Raw genomic sequence first — 14,126 nt, 5'->3', positions numbered from 1 at the left:
TAGCAATGATATTACTAATCAAAATTGGCTTTAATATATTTATGGTAGGAAAATTAAATATCTTCTCATGGAACATGATCTTACTTATCCCAATGATTTTTGGCATAAAGAAAAATTATTGCTACAAATACTTTACAATGTATTTTTGGCTATTGCTACAAATATACCCCAGAGATTCTAAGACTGCTTTACTCTCCAGGGTCACATATAACCATACCATAAATCCCAGATATCTAAGCACTAAATAGTGACCCATCTGGAACCAACAGGCATCTGGATACACTTATGTATACCCATAACATGTTAGAGACCTATTGTGAACACTCTAATAAAATGCATCGCCCAGATGAAAAATGCACACATCAAACAGACGTTTGCATTATGTGTACTGTACATGTGCTTATATATATTTTGTTTATGAATGTTCATGCAAGTGTTTACTTTGAGACTGACTCTGTGTGTGTGTGTGTGTGTTTGTAGAAAAGTCTCCCTGCGTTGCGTCTGTCTCTCCTGAACAGCCAGCAGTCTCTCGCTCAGCCTCTGCAGCCCAACAAAACCAGTGTGACTCCGGTCCAGACGAGTGTCAGTGTGCGTCCACACCAGCCCAACAGCACCACTGTCCTGCCACAAGTATGCACTGAGCTCCCTTTTTTCTCACATATGCTTCACTTTTCTCTTTCTCATTCATATAATTCAGCAGAAGCAATATATGTGACCCTGGACGACAAAACCAGTCATAAGTGTCAATTTTTCGAAATTGAGATTTATGCATCATCTGAAACTCTCCATTGATGTATGGTTTGTTGGGATCAGACAATATTTGTCTGAGATACAACTATGTGAAAATCTGGAATCCGAGGGTGCAAAAAAATCTAAATACTGAGAAAATCACCTTTAAAGTTGTACAAATGAAGTTCTTAGCAATGCATATTACTAATCAAAAATTAAGTTTTAATATATTTACAGTAGGAAATTTACTAAATACCTTAATGGAACATGATCTTTACTTAATATCCTAATGATTTTTGGCATAAAAGAAAAATCTATAATTCTGACCCTTACAATGTATTTTTGGCTATTGCTACAAATATACCCCAGAGACTTAAGACTGCTTTTGTTCTCCAGGGTCACATATAACCATACCATAAATCCTAGATATCTGCTAAATTAAATAGCGACCCATCTGGAAACCAACAGGCATCTGATACACTTATGTATAATCATAAACATGTTAGAGACGTATTGTGAACACTCTAATAAAATGCATCGTCCAGATGAAAATGCACACATCAAACAGACGTTTGCATTATGTACTGTACATGTGCTTATTCATATCAATAAAAGCATTTGATATACTATGTGACTGTAATGTTTAAAACTCAAAACTCCTGCTTCAGTCACCCAGAACTTTTATTAAAACAAAATAGTCTCATTGTGAAATCATAATCAGCCATGACCTCATTAACATATGACCAGCCATATTTGCATATCATACTTATTATTTTTGTATTAGAGAAACTTACTTAAGCCATTGTTATTCATTTTACATGCAAAGATTATTGATAAATATACAATTTTATTACTATGCATTGTAATCGATGCAATATTAATGAAAATTAATGCATATATATTTTGTTAATTAATTGTTTTAATGTCCTTGGCTGTTTCAGACTTGGCTGTTTTTAAAGGATATATGAAATGTTTTTGTTGATGATTGGATTGTCTCTTCTGCTCACACAGGGCGGAATTATTGATGGAAACATATACAGTAGAACGGTTGGTTTGAACTATTATACCATAAAAATGATATTTCAGCATCATTACTCCAGGCTTCAGTGTCACAGATCTTCAGAAATCAATCGAACGATTCTGATTTGCTGTTTTAGATTATATCAATGTTGAAAACAGTCGTGATGCACAATATTTTGTGGAACTGTGATGCATTTTATTTTTCAGGATCACAGATGAATAGAAATGTTCAAGAAGAACGCCATTATTTGACATTGAAGGTTTCGCAAACATTATAAATGTCTTTATCAATTTAATGCATGTTGCTGAAAACAAATTTCTTTAATTAAAAAAAAAAACACCACTGTTGACCATTAGTTATATTCAAAAAAAAATTTTTAAAGCTATATCGTCCAGGCCCGAAGTGTGCCATGTGTCATAGGGACTGAATATTGACCTGAGTTTGTCTCGTCCTGCAGTTACCTCGGTTTGTGTCCTGCAGCTGTTCAGTGGTTTGTGGTTATCCCCCGAGGTTTGTAGGCTCTGAGCTGTAATGCAGCGACAGTGTGTCCGGGCACAAGAAAACAAGTCAGAGAAATATGCAGGCGGAGGGAAAGTGGAATGGATGGATGGGATTTGCTCTGGGCGGCTCTGAGGGTCTCTGTTAGTGTGGTTCCTGTTTTCTGCCCTTCTCCTCACTTTGTCACCACCTTGTTTTCTTCCTCTCTCTCTCTATTGTGATGGAAAAATCCAGCCTTTGCATTTCGGACCACAACTACACATTTACGCCCAAATTCATCTCCATGACAACATGGTGTAATTATTTTAATTTCTGTGAATAAAGGACCGACATCTGAAAGACTATGTTAAATCAAATAGACTCTGTTCTTAACCCTATAAATCCTGACTTGTGAAATAATAGTCAGAAACATCTAATTGTTTGAAATGGAACAGTTAAAACTTTAAGCAAAATATATATTTTTAAATTGCTTGTGTTTTTTGTTGAGTGTCATAACTGATGCATCAGGCTTTTATGGCTCGTATAGTCTGATATTGTGAGAATATAGAAGAAAAGACTCAAACTGAGCAAAAATATGCAATTTGCTGCAGATGCTGATATTTAATATGATGAAATTCTGCTGCTTGTGATGTAAATCAATGAGATGTTTATAACAGCACAGCAGCACATACTGACATAAAATGCTATAAATATCAGTCGTAGCTCTTTATCTCCAGTAATACGATGAGATGTAAATGATCCAAACATATAATGCAGTGATTGAGAGATGAAGAAATAAATGCTCCTCAGAAGATGTGAGATGTTCTGGAGGCTTGTGAAGATCATTCCTCCGCTGAGGAACAGTGAAAGTAAAGCTTCTGAGATTAAACGCTTCTCAAAAGATCCTGATGATCAGATTTGAGACTCTAAAACATGATTGATGGAGAATCAAGTAAAGCTGAGCTGCTTCAGTGCAGTAAGAGTTCATCTGGAGATATTACTGCAGTTATTCTGACCTTTACTTGATCAAAATCACTCAAGATCTGACACCAGAAGCAGCAGCTGAAGCTGGACGCTTATACAATTACACTAAAAGTGCTCTGACTGGATAAAAAACTCTAAACTCTCAATCAGAGACAGAATGGAGTAGATTGTGTGCGACAGGTTCAGCAGCAGTTTTGATCATGCTGATCATCTAGAGGCTTTAGAAATGTGCACATTCAGTATGATACAGCAGATTCTGATTCGAGACACAAAACTCACTGTAGACTGTAAGACTGTTCAGATATCAATATAAACTGTAAATCGTGTATGTTTTTAGGGTATCAAGAGGGCAGTGGGTCCTGGGGGTCAGATACGGATGCCTGTGGTCATCACACAGACGGTGCGAGCAACAGGTGAGCAAACACAACACAGATGACCTTCACATCTAACAATCATTCAATTATTCATTCATGTGCTTTGTATCTGAAACACACATACAGGTGAGTCTTTCTTTTCCTGTCCATTTTAGTCTGATGTGTTATATTTTAGCTCTTAAAGTGGATTTTCAGCGGCAAAGATTCTAAGAATACTGTCTCCTGTAGCTGTGGGCTTAGAACATGCCTCTTAAAATCACGTTCAGATGGACCCTGGCAGTCACTGTGTGTGTGTGTGTGTGTGTGTGTGTGTGTGGACACATTGAGGAGTGTATAGAAGAGCTCTGAGAGACAGACTGAGAGAAAAATATAAAAAAAAAGCGGCGAGATGCATAAAGACAGAAGCGGAGAATCAGTAAAAAGGGCAGCTCGTCCTGCTGTTCTGTCCCTTTTTGTGTGCATCTTATCAAGAAAATGCTAGGGTCATATTTCACCAAATTCAAATTTGAAATAATTAGAAATTATTATTTATTACTAATCTCTTTGGTTACATTTTACTTGAAGCTTTTTATATATAATGCATTAATTATGTCTTGTAATGCACCTTATAGTACAGTTATAATACATATTGATGAAGTGTTACACCTTTAGTGTATAATGCATTAAAACACATGACAAGCAACACATTTCAGATTTAACAAAGAATCTGCAAATGTTATAATGCATTTTAACCTTGATTTCAATTATAAAATGAATACCTATTTAATGCATTATACATAAAGGGTTCAAGTAAAATGTTGACATGTAGTTGTCATTTGTTATTAATTATTATTTATTGTTATTATTTTTATTTAAAAGAAAATGAAGGCTGTGTCCATCGTGACATTATTTTCATGACAATTAAGCACATTTCCCACTAAATTCTTATTAAAGTGATGCAAAAAAAAAAAAACGAATTTTCATAATTTCATAATATATAATTTATAGATTTATAATCTATAATGTATAGATTTATTTAGAGATTTGTAGTAATTTATATTATTTTTATTTATAGATTTATTTGTTTGAATGGCTTTGATTTTTGCTACTCTAATACAATACATTACAAATCACTATTTTACAGCAATGAGAAGAAAAAAAGTGAGTTATAAAAACTATCCAGAGACACTACAGTAATGAGACTTTTGTGGTCAAATTTATAAAACTGTCAAAAAAAAAAATAAAAAAAAATAAATTGCAATGCAGAAAATCCTAATGTTTCTAAAACAGGCATTATTTTAATGCAGAATATAATGTTATGGTGTAAAATGTGACTGGGCTGAGCTGGTTGAGCTCCAGACAGAGTCAAGTTTGATGTAAATATGTGTGTAAGTTCATGATAATGCTGTCTTGTCTTTTCCCAGGTACTTTAGGGAAGCCTGCGGCTATCCAGACGGGCAAAAGCCCCGCGGGCGTCACCATACAGCTCTCCGGAAACCAGAAGAACAAGCTGAATGACCCGGGGGGAGGCTCCTTCAGGTGTAGTACCGGCCGCTGGCACTCGGGGGCAGCATTTCACCAGCTTGCTGCTGATGACTGGGGGCCACTCTCTCAGCTAGGGCCGACCGCTGCCTCTCATCTTTCTGATGCTTTCTTTTCTCTCTTGTTTGCTCGAAACTGTGGCTCTGAATGAACACACGAGAGAGCTTAAGCTTTAGTGTCTGGTTTACCGGACGTTGCTTTCTCCTTTCATTTAATGTGTGTGGTGATTTCAAAACAAGCTAAAATACCTTAAAATGAACATAGCATTATAGTAACTACAATATTTTTAATATTTTTAGATAATTATAATGAACATTTATGTATATTTGCATATGATTTTTTCCCTAATTTGTATTTATTTATTAATCTTCCATTTATATTTTTTATTCTATTCCATTTACTGAAAATAATTTATTAATTTTTTTTATTTTTAGTCAACAATAACAATGCAGTCTTTTATATATTTTGAATATAAAATTTTATGCATTTGTAAATATGACCAGTTATTAAGTTGCATGGGATGAATAGGTCATTCACACAATGACTTTTCTGTACCTTAAAGATTATAAAATACGTGAAAATCAAGTATTTCAAATACTTTTTTGCTTTAAATGAACATTTTAAGTGAACATCAGAAAGACGATTCACATGAGAGAGCTTAACGTTAAACAGGACATTGATTTTTATCTTTTATTTAATGTGCTTGGTAATTTCAAAACAAGCTAAAATACTTTAAAATATATAAGTATAGCTAAAGTATTTTATACGGTACAACTTTGGTAGCTTAATATTTATTCATGCATTATGGCTTTACGGTAAGATCTATAGTATTTGGCCTAAAGTGTGTGGTAAACGGGTAAATTGCATGACAGTTTCTGTAAGCCTCGAGGCACAGATATTGTGCAAATAACAGAAAATGTGTGTATTTTGTGTTTGACTGTTGCAATATCAGACAGACTTTAGCTCTGTTCCAAACTGAATTTAAAGCCGCTATCCTGATGCAACATGATGCAGCCCGAAACAGCTTGTTTTGGCCAGATTTGCATGCTGGTTAAACTCGATTGGAATCACTTAGTGAATCATGTGGCTTCATGTGAGCAGCACAGTGAGTTGCTGCCTATGTAGGGCTTTGATTTCAGGTTCAGGTTAACTGCTGTAGAGGTGATCAGAGAGGGTTTGTAGTTTTGTCTCTTTGTGTGTTTGTGTGTGTGTCACAGGTCATAGAGTTCACTCTCTCTGCCTAGGGCTTCAGCCGGCTTGATTGATAAAACCAATAAATCTTTAGCAGTGTGGCTAATTAAGCTGTCAGGTTTTGCCCGGTACTGACCACCCTTTACCCAACGGGCTGTTTTGCGGACTGTATGATGTTTTTGGGATTGGCTCTCCACCCATCGGATAAACAACTGATGTCATCTAGAAGCCAGTCTTTTAGCTTTGTTTAGTTTAGTTGTAGTTTAGGTTAAAGCAGCAAAGTTTTCCCATTTTGGCGTTTATTTAGTGACTTTCTACTATTGCTGGGATGCTTTCCATAATAAACAAACCCTAATAACACTAATTGTGTGTGAAATATTAGCACACTCCACTCATCCTGTACTATGTATATCAGTGTTACTTCTATATATATATATATATATATATATATATATATATATATATATATATATATATAGTATATTATTATGATTCTAATATTTATTGTTTTATTATTTAATTACGATTTTTTCTAAAAGTATATTAACATTTAATTTGGTTTTATTATGTTTGTTATGGTGTTTTTTGCCGATTTTATTAGTTTGTTTTTAATTGATTTAAATATTTTTCATATTATAAGTATTATTTTTGCAATTAATAGTGGTTTTAGGGGAAATGTAAGTGAACGTCTATTTCACCAAGTATTTAAATTTCATTTAAAAAAACCATATAGTTAAGATATGATATTAAAAAAATTTAACTTATAATAATTCTTTTTTATTTTTGCAGTATGACAGATAGAAACAAAAATGTGACTAATAATAAATAAAACCTATTAAAAAATTAAAGGTAACTTTATAACTAAAATTAACTAGAAAAAAAAAGAAAAAATCTAATTCAAAACAGACAACAGCGACGTCAATATCAAAATAATGTTGAGCTTTAATTTATTTATTTATTTTGTAGTCAGTTTGTAGTAACTTTACTTATTTTGAATGTCACTCCAAAAGATGTGGATTTTAATTAGTGTTAGTTAAGGAAAACTAGTGTCACATTTTTTAAGATTAGTACAGCATGTTTTTTTTTATTTAACGTGTCATGATACCAAATCATTTATTAGTCATTTTAGTTTTAATCACGAAAATAACATACACATATATGTTGCAGTAAATGTTAAAATATACATTGAATTTTATGATCATTTATTAGATAGGTTTTGTGTTGATTTTGATCCTTCATATTTCCTGCCTCAGGAAAATGAGCAATACTTTTCTTACTTCAAAGCTTTATTATAAAAACATATTATATATTATATATATATATATATATATATAATATCTATTAAGGCAGAGAGAGAGGATCTATATAATATATATATATAGCCACACACATTATGAGTGTAATATATAGTCTATATTGTTTTGGTGGAAACTTTAGCCGCATATCATGGTAACTTACTTTATAGGGAAGCTGAATGGGGACGAGATGAGTTTTGGCAGAAGAAAGATGAATACTCATGACTTTTACACCAAACTATTGGAGTCGCTCTCATTGAGAGGTTCTGTGCCGAGGCGGTGGTCCGATGCGGGAGCTAGGCTAGCATTGCTAACTCTGGGCAGTGCTGATTCCTCTGGTCAGACTCCTTCCTACCGTGGTTGATGTTCTCAGTCGAGCTGCTCTAGACACCCGTGAACCAGACTGTGAGTAAAGGTCCACGAGCAGGCACCACACACCCACAGCCACACACGGGCTAGCACCGGGGGTATGGCTGGACACCGGTCCATGACGGCAGAGATTGCCGGGGGTCGCAATGTCCCGAAAACGAGAACAGAGGTATCAGTAAGACGCGTGACGTAATAAATGTAAAGTGAGAGTGGAAAGCTGAGTGAACTTTGAACGCTCTGGTGACCCGAGGCCATGAAGTTTTAGCAGGAGCAGTGCTCTCGTGGAGTGCAGGAAACTCACGACCGCTCTCCTGACTAACTGTGCCGTAATTAGAGACCAACTGTTTCCAAGGCAACGGGATAGCAAAAAGAAAAAGAAAAAAAGAAAAAAAAAAGAAAAAAAAGAAGAGAAAAGAATTGGCGTGGACAAAAGCCTGGCCAGTCAGATCACTGAGATGCCACACTGACACAACTGACTAATAAACATTGTTTGTCTGAGTAGTATCTCTCTGTTACCAGTTCCTTTATCCTGTGTGATAAAATTCTGGAAAATGTTCCGTGTGATTATAGGGCCTCGCATGAGGGTTTAATTATAATAACATTAGAGTTAGACTTTTCTTTTGTTCTAATTTTTTTTAAACATTTTCAACTTTGCTTTATGTTTAATTTTTTGAATTATTTCTATTTAATTTGAAATACTTTTGGTACTTAAACGTTACAGTGTTTTTCTAAATTGTTAAATTTATATATTATTTTAGTATTTATTAATATTTTTGAATTTAGCTTTTTTATGTTTCAGAATTTTTTTTTAGGTGTGTATAGTTTTATTAACCTTTTATGCCCTGTTTTTATTTTGATTACATTATTTATAAATTCTATTTAGCTTTTTATACTAATGTTAGCTTTTATTTCAGTTTTGTCATTTTATATTTGTTTAATATTTCTATCTAGCTGAGTATTTGATGTATTTCGAGTTTCAAGTTTTAGTTTTAGTTTTAGGAGAGACCTACTTAAAACTCTTTTTTTTTTAGTTAGTTGGCAAGGCATTTTTTTTTAGGTTTAACATTTTCTTTAATTTCACTGGAAGTGATTTAAAACAATTTAGTTTTAGTTTTACACGGCAATCGCATGTCTCAGTGTGGAATAAACAGCAAAAAAACAAATGATCTGATTGAGTTTATTCTGAATTTAAATTTCTAATTAAACAAGGTGGTGCCGATAATCTGTTTACATTAAAACATTCATTAAACATCTGATTTCTTTTCATAATCAGTGCCAAACATGTGTCAAGGATGACTCTAGAGATGTTTTTGGAAGAGAAAATGACATGCGGGCTAATATGTTTACACGAGACACTCTGTGTTCTAATTCTCGTGTTTTGTTAAAATAAAGTCCTCAAAATGTGAAAGAAGACAGCTTTCTGGGCATCATTTCTGGGACCGCAGGATCAGTCAGAATCCGACAGAACTCACATTCATATTCTATCATTCATTCAAAAAAAATTCATAACAAATATACTAATTTATATTTATTTATTTAAAAAATATTTATTTAAATTTAATATAACAAATCTTAATTTAATAATTTAATTTAATAATTTAATAAATTAAAATTATTATTATTTTATTTTTCACATGCACATTCCCATTTCTGTTCATAACACATGTTCACATGGGTAGATGACAAAAAAACATTTCCATAGCATTTAATAAATAAATAAATTAATTAATTTTATTCATTTTTTAAAATTTTTGCTCTCATTCTGTTCATAATATATGTGTGATGCACAAATAACATGTCCATGAACATTTATTATATTTATTTATTTTTAAAATGCATGTTCCCATTCATTTATTTATTTTAAATGTTATTTTCTTTTTATGCACATTACTGTTCTGTTCAGAATACATATGATGCACATGGGTAGTTGGACAAATAATATATCCATGATCTTGTATATATTTTTTTTTTATGTTGATGTTTAATAAAATATTTATATTTTTTTTAAATATCACTACTATATTTTTTTTTGTTTTTTGGTTGTTTTGTTTGATCCTGTGGCCATCTCTTATTCATATAAGCTCTGAAAACCCACCATGAACAAACCAGCTTATAATAATAATACGTACAAAACATAACACAGTTTTAATATTTAAAGTGGTTTTTCTGTGCATGTAAACCAATCATGGCTGATTGTAGAATAGCTTTGATTTAGGGCTAAACGAAATATGCATTATTATGTTAATTTGGAATCTGTACTGCTTCTGTGTAACCTCTATATACGATAACGTGCTGAGAGATCAGACTGACGATTATCTCGTATTTGCAGAGACGATGAGACCATCAACGATTGTGGCGTCTATGGCCGGCGTGAACCTCACTGAGGAGAGCGCGCGTATTCTAGCGACCAACTCTGATCTGGGTAGGGAACGCAGATCCGGTCTTGTAAAGACGAGGCCTTCCTGTCTACAGGTCTGCTACACAACGGCGTGTATACTGGAGACAGGTAACACACCTCAACCCACATGACTTGTTTCATACTGCTACATATATTGTGTAGAATTATATAATAAGCGCTATCACAAGGACACAGAAGCCCATCTGTGATGATTCTGGAGTTATTCTGGAGAGCTGTTCTTGTGAATGTAGGCCAGCAGGAGTGTGTGTCCTTATTGCTCGCTATATCAGAATTGCGTTGATCATTTCTATTGTTGTCCCTTAAACATTTTATATCGTTTGTACTGGATCTTAAATAGTTTCCGCCCGAGTCAGTCTGTATTCGAACTCATCCTTCCATGTTTGTGTAAATAACGAACAGAAATGTAATGAAAGTTGAGTGTTTGTCCCGCCTACATTTCCATAGTATCTGCATTTCTATCAAACGTGCTTATTTAACCTGGAACATTCCTCAACATTATGACCGCCAACATTTATATCCAAACCAAATGCGAGAAAAACGCACTACCATTCAAAGGTTTTGGGTCTGTAAGACCTTTTATCCAGCAAGGATGCATTAAGTTGACCAAAAGGGACTGTAAAGGCATTTCAGAGATCTATTTCACATAAATGCTGTCCTTTTGACTTGCTTTTATTCATCAAAGAATCCTGAAAAATAAACTGCATCACGGTTTCCACAAAAATATTAAGCAACATTGATAATAATCAGCATATTATTCTGATTTCTGAAGATCATGTGACACTGAAGACTGGAGTAATGATGCTGAAAATACAGCTGCGCATCACAAAAATAAATTACAGTTTAACAGATATTCACATAGAGAACAGCTATTTTACATTGCAATAATATTTCACTTTTTTTAAAAGTATTTGTGGTCAAATTAAGTCTTGGTTCGCACCCCAAACTAAAATAAAAGTTGCCGTTAAGCTAACTATTCGCAATGAGTTTCACATTGAACTGCTAGATTAAGTACAATTATCCAAAAATGCTTTTGTTTGGTTTAAGATTCAGACTAGAATCTTATGACTTGTATGACGTTTTTTCTTCACAAACTAGTTTAAACTTGATGTACAGCACTTGTTGTGTCACCCTTGTGTTCGCTACACATTAGATCTCAGTTAAGAGTCAGAAGCCCTGGGGTGTCTGTTTTACCGTGCGTTAGCGTGGCCGTCGAGTGTCGCTGGGAGCGCGGTGTGCGTTAGAAACCAGTAATTCTTCTCAAAGGTGCAGGAGTGTGTGTAGGACGACGAAGCGCCCCCTGCTGGGCCGTGGAGAAGCGGCGGTGTGGTGTCGTGTCGTTGATGGGCTGCTGGAGAACTTGTAGGTGACAGCAAACCAAGGGAGGCACAAATCCTGCCAGCTCGGCTCAATCTGAGAGAAATGCACGCACACACAACCCTCCCAAAACTCCCTGATTCACCCTCAAACACAAAGATCACATCCGTTACACTCGCTCATGCTACTTTAAACAGTTATCATGTATTATACATGAAACCGAAAATTGCATGCTTTGTATATGGTTTGTGTGTGCATTCCTGTTATTTAAACATTAGAGCATGATGCTAGCAAGGTCATGGGTTTGATTCCCATGTAAAACATGAAATAAGCAAACACACTTTGAATCAATGTTTTGTTTTGTTTTGTTTTGCTTGTTTGTTTGTTTTTGCAAAGCTTAAATTTCAACAAAAATACAACATTAGAGAACAAAAAACATGTGGGGGAATACAGAGAAAAACAAAACTAAATAAATGGCTCATGAGTTTGATTAAATTTTCTTTGTTGTTTTTTTTTCCCCAAACTTCGGTTTGAACAAAAATAGAACAGAGATAAATATAATACAGATAGATAAATTTATACAGAGATGAATGGGTCATGAGTATGGTTCCCACTGAATGCATTATTCAGAGAAAACAAAAATAACCCTGAAAAATCCTAACAAAAATACATTAGAAACAAAACAAAACAAAAAAAAAAACAGGGGGATTCAGAGAAAACAAACCAAAATGGGTCACGGGTTTTTTATTTTCATGCAAAATTTTAATTTTAACAAAAATGCAACATTAGGAAAAAAACAAAAACAAGTGGGGGAAAGGAATACAGAACAAGGAAAAAGAGGACAAATAGCAAACTACTGCACCAGTTGGGTTTTAAACTGAAGGTGTCTAGCTTTGTAAATCTGTTGTTTACACATCATACAAATGAAGTTTATCTAGCACCTTATAGCCACCTTGAATGCAGTGATAATCACTTTGGATAAAGCGTCTGCCAAATGCATTAATGCAAGTGTACTTAATGTCATTCATGCATGTTTTACCCCTACCCTAAGACTGCCAAATGAAGGACCTCAGCTGCGTGTGTGTGAGGACTTCTGGTCCATCTGGAGTGTCTGGTGTAAAACCGTGTCAGATCAGAGTGATTGTGTGGTTGAACAGACCCACAGGATGGTTTTCGGGAGCAATCGCTCGCCGTCTGCGGTTTTCGAGGGCTGAACCTGAAGCTCTTCTGACAGATTGTTTATAGGTTGATTTTGATGCTTCTAAGTTTTAAAACACAGGTTAACCTGCATGAAGACATTTACAAACAAAAGATTTATTGTCAGGCAAAGCAACTTGTTATTTTTTTTAGGACCAAGGGGAATTTTTTTTTATGTTCCTCTAAAGCTGCTTCTTGGCTTATTAAAGAGCCGTGGCCCTTAAGAAACTCCTCATGTTTTGACATTTGTATGATGTTTTCCAGCGCTGTTTTTACTTGTTCCCTTTATAAGATCTCGTTTCCAGTCATTAAGGGATACTCTCAGCACGTTTAGTGGCCTGATTTAAATAATTGGTGTGATTTCCTTAAAATAACAGTGGAAAGAGAACTTATGTTAATAGCTAATTAAAGACGGGGATGTTGTAGATAGAAGCGCTCAGAACTGAGATGGGCACTCGTGTTGCTTTTTCTTTTAATAGACTTACAGACTCGACTCCAGACTCGACCTGAAAAGACTTCAGACTTGACTAGACTCAACAAGAAGGACCGTGTGAATATTTTTAAACACAACCGGAGTGGTTTAACTATACTGATATCATGAAGAAAGAACTTGGGAGTTACTTACATGCTTTTACTATATCTGGTGTCACAGATCTTACATGTTATTTCTTTAAATAAAAATAACAAACACCAAGTCAAAGAATAGAAAAAAAAGATTAAAAAGCATTTGCCAAAGTTGTTAGAGTGTAGAGTGTTATTTTTTTTTTATCATAAAATAAAAAGAAACAAGAGACGATTAGAAAATAGAAAACTCTACACAGAATTGCTAGTGTTTATGACAGAATTTGCTTTTAAGTGTTTAGAAGCGAACCCCTTTGGTTCTCGGCAGTTCTTCTAGTGGTGTCAGAATCAGGAACTTTCGACTCAGTGAAGACGTCTGTAGCTAGATGCAGTTTAGTGAATGTGGGAAAAAATTAAAGATTACATAGAATAATTGCATAAAAAATCAATTGAAATGTATTACATCTTAATTGCCTTATTATATAACCGCCATAATCTTCTATCCATCCCAACGGTTAATAACATTAACATCAAATATGATGCAGTGTGTCCTTTTAAAACATGAACGAAAATCTAGCTTTAAAGGGAGAGCGAGCATGACGTTTTATCAATCTTTTGGGTTTTTAAAGTATATGGCTTTTTAAAAAAGATGTGGCTTTTCTCTTTGTTTTATA

The sequence above is a fragment of the Cyprinus carpio genome, unplaced genomic scaffold (genome assembly GCF_018340385.1).
Source record: "Cyprinus carpio isolate SPL01 unplaced genomic scaffold, ASM1834038v1 S000006731, whole genome shotgun sequence".
NCBI classification, from domain to species: Eukaryota; Metazoa; Chordata; class Actinopteri; order Cypriniformes; family Cyprinidae; genus Cyprinus; species Cyprinus carpio.
Note: the sequence above shows the minus strand (reverse complement) of the source record.